Source organism: Rhagoletis pomonella, unplaced genomic scaffold, assembly GCF_013731165.1.
Source record: "Rhagoletis pomonella isolate Grant_MI unplaced genomic scaffold, Rhpom_1.0 Rhpom_scaffold_00002, whole genome shotgun sequence".
Classification (NCBI taxonomy): Eukaryota; Metazoa; Arthropoda; class Insecta; order Diptera; family Tephritidae; genus Rhagoletis; species Rhagoletis pomonella.
This window is the reverse complement of record NW_023458556.1, coordinates 55,125,421-55,129,345: the sequence shown is the minus strand read 5'-3', so window position 1 is coordinate 55,129,345 and position 3,925 is coordinate 55,125,421. Positions and strand designations below refer to the sequence as shown.

Sequence of the window (3,925 nt, the reverse complement as noted above, 5' to 3'; positions counted from 1 at the left end):
CTACGTAGAGTACGTCACGTACGCCAATATTGCAGCAAATTTTTTTTTATCGTTTTTTTCTTATCATTCGGAGTTAATTACCAATTGAAATTCAAAAGAAACCACTTGTGCAATCTTAATAAAATGCGGAGAAATATAAAAAATGGCAAGTTATTTAAATGCAGACAAAATAACAACAAACAAATCGAAAGTCATTACAAAATTCACGCAATCATTGCCTTTCATATTTTCTCAAAAGGTTATAGAGAGAGAGAAAATAAGTCAAAATAAATGCAAAAAAAGAAAAAAGCAAGCAAACAGTTGGTTGTTTATGTTTTTTCTTGCCATTAGCAAAGTCAATCACTTTTGGCATCATTTCAAGTGTTGCTTTGCACTCATTTCTTATAATTTTGGCTTTTGCCTACATACAATCTCTTTAACGTAAGCAGTTGCTAACGATTATTATTTTTGCCGGCTATGCTAATATTTTCAATTAGCGTTCGTAGTTTGAGGCTTTTGTAAGTGTGTACATACATACATACATATCGTCGTTTAAAGTACAAAACCACGTATCACGATAACCCCGTTTTTTAAGGTTTTTCAAAATTATTTCTGCCTTGGATGGTTGTTAAAATTAAGGTTTTGGGGGTGGAGAGATATATTTCAATAATCTGGAGATATACATATTGCAGTAATCTGATAATCATCATATACAATTCAAGGGTTAATTGTTTGTTGTACTTACGGCAGATTCACTTGAAATTACTCTTTGCCGCTTCGTATGCTAAGGGTTAAAGGTATTGCGAACTGTTGGATAGCTTAGAAAATCTCACCAGAGGGTGTCTCGAAAAAAAAGGATTTCTTTTTTATACACAAATCTTGGTCACCTTAATGTACATACATATGTATACATGTATGCACATATGGGCGATTCCAGCGAAGTCTACCGCGAAAAAAATCCTATATCTAACTGATTTATAGGCCGATTTGGCTGGTTTTTACAATATATGTATATTGGTTATGTAAGCAGGAATTTTTTGCCAAAAATGGTCTCGTTAGGTGGCACCAGGGTCGAAATGCGTGTTTTCTTACCGTTAAAAATTCTTTCAAGAACAATATTAACAAAACATTTTCAATGGAAATTTTAGTAAAGTAACGCCAGGTAACGTCACGTCAGATAATTCAGCAGATTAAACATATAGCAGAAAAGATTTCCTCATTAAAAACTAGGAAAATTAACCTTAAACATTTCCAATATTACTACAAAACTTTTATACATCAAATTTTCAAAAATAAATACTTATGACCTTATTCATAAAAAGTAAAGTAGGTCCTTTTTTAAAGCTACTTTATTTTTTATGAATAAGGGCCTTAGGCTGTAGGCAATAAGGTTTTACCTTTTTGAAACGAGTTTCCACCTTTAAGAAAATTATATTCAAATTATAAAAAAATAAATCTATTATTACAAAATGAGTACTAATCGTAATGGTTTTGAGATTGAGAAGCTTTGTTTTTTAAATTAACTATAGGAGGGTTGCCACCTGTTTAAAAAATCAAATTCCATTTGAATTAAGAAAATTAGGTAAGAGAAATATGTATCACCAATATGGTTGCCAAACGAAAGGGATTTCAGAAGGCAGCAGTCTGAAAATATTTTGAAGAGCGTTGCCACCTGCTTGAAATGTCGAATTTAGTTAACTTATACAAAAGTTATATGAAATATCAAAATATGTATTTCAAACGAAGGAGTGTTTGTTTTTTAGGTGTTCGACAAGGGTTGCCACCTATTTAAAAACTTAAATTAAAATTATTTAATGAGTTAAATGAATTATTAAAATATGGGTGTAAATCAAAGGAGTTTGAAAAGTCTATATTTCTGAACTACACTTAACGGGGTTGCCACATGTTAAAAAAATTAGATTTGGCTTAATTCAAATTTCTATCGCAATGTCAGAATAGGAGAGTTAACAAGGTTTTAACTTGAAAATATTTTTGAAGAGGACTGCCACCTCTTTTAAAAGTGTAATTTAATTAACTAATACAAAAATTATATGAAATATAAAAATGCGAAAGAGTGTTAAGAAATCTTTAGCTTGAACATTTAGAATAAATATTTGAAGACGATTGCCACGTGTTTAAAGAGTTACATTCAAATTATTCAAAAAGTTGTATGGATTATTAAAAGATATCTGAATATCAAATTCGACTTGAAGTAAGGAAACTGGATAATTGAAACACATGCATAGTATGTATGTATGTATGTAGCACAATATGGGTGTCAGACGAAAGAGTTTAGAAGGTTTTATTTTGAAAATATTTTGAAGAGGTTTGAACAGGTGGCATGTTTCAAAAGTCGAGCTTAGTTAACTTATACACAAGTTTTTTGAAATATTAAAAAATGGTTGTCAATCGAAAGAGATTTAAATGTGAAAGCTTTAGTTTGAAAATATCTTTGATTTTTGATTTGATCTAACTAAGTACATATATATGTATATTAAACGAGAAGGAATTTTTTGTGATAGTCATTAGATTTGTACCGTTTTTTGGAATTTCAAAAATGAGAGATAAAATTAAATACATTAGTCTGAAGATGTGCGATAAAGTTTGTTTTTGTTTTTTAATTAAGAACTTTTTTGATCAGCATAGGATGATTTAAAATTTGATGACTTTAAAAATCTGCACTATTCGTGATCGCTCTTACATAGAAACGGCTGCACGGATTTAAGTGAAATATGGTACTCAAATCGCTTATAACTATGACTAATATTTGGAAAATTTTTTAGGTGTTTGAAATTAAAATTTGGGTGTTTTAACGCCATGCTGATTCACTAATATCCTTAAATCGCTACTACTGAGAGTTCTAATTTTTTACTGAATAAGGGTCCATTTAACTTGATATAAAAATGTAGAAAAAGCTTTTTAAAATTTTGAACTTCTAATTTTTTTAACATTTTGTCATACAAGTGTCACGTAATGCCAGAATAGAAATACCCATATGCATTTACATACATACATATATACATGCGGTAATATGTATACTAAATTAACATTATTAATAGATGCTTTGTTTGTGGGCCTTCATGCATGAAATTGGAAGCTAAACAATTTTTTATTGGGGAATTAATTTTGCAAATCCCTTTGCTGCTTTTTATATTCTCTGCAATATGTGACACCACTTCGGGTTGACCCCGTGAACACTCGGAAAGGAGCAACTTTTGATTCTTTTATATGGAATTAACTGCGCTCTTTTGTTCGAGCATATCCTATACCGGAGCAGCTATAAGGATTCCAAAAACGTGGGCTTTGCCCCAAACGGATGGAAAGAAAAGCTCGGGCAAAAAGAATGGACCAAATAATCGCGAAAAAGATTAAAGTAGTAACTCGTGTGTAGAATTAAGGACAAGGCTCACAAGTTGAAAATAGTACCAAGAGCTGCGAAACTGCAAAAGATCGAGTTAAATGGCTGGAACAAAATTTTTGCGGAGAAATTCGAAAAAAACGGTAATGAACGAAAAGATGTGAGTTTTAGCGAACTTTTCCCAGCTAGCTGGACAAAAATTTTATTACTGCTTATGGAAGGAATGTCGCTCAAAATTTAAGAGCAAAAGAGGTAAACAATTTCCTGGAAAATTCCTTGTTTGGCAGGCGTTCTTCCATTTGGGTAAAAAAAAATTGGTCATCAACTTTTTACATTGTCTGCGCTTCATGTTTCTCTGTTCGTCAAAACTGCCTTCATGTAGTTTTCAAAGAGTGTCATCAATTTGGTGCACATAGAGGTCCGTTTTCCAAACTAAGGATGATTGATAGAAAATGGAAGCACAAAAAAGTGGCTAAAATCTTTAAGACTTTAAAATAAAATAGCTGTTTAGAGAAATTAAAACTTTTAATTAAAGAACTATAATGGTTGTTACTTTTTACAATTTCTAGATTGGGAAGTAACTTTTTT

At 31.0% G+C, this 3,925-nt stretch overlaps 1 protein-coding gene across 1 annotated transcript in view; it reads left to right on the top strand.

The window, feature by feature from the left end:
- The window catches only part of LOC118733824 (vacuolar protein sorting-associated protein 18 homolog), a 12,044-nt gene that overhangs the window by 7,210 nt on the left and 909 nt on the right, over positions 1-3,925 (top strand).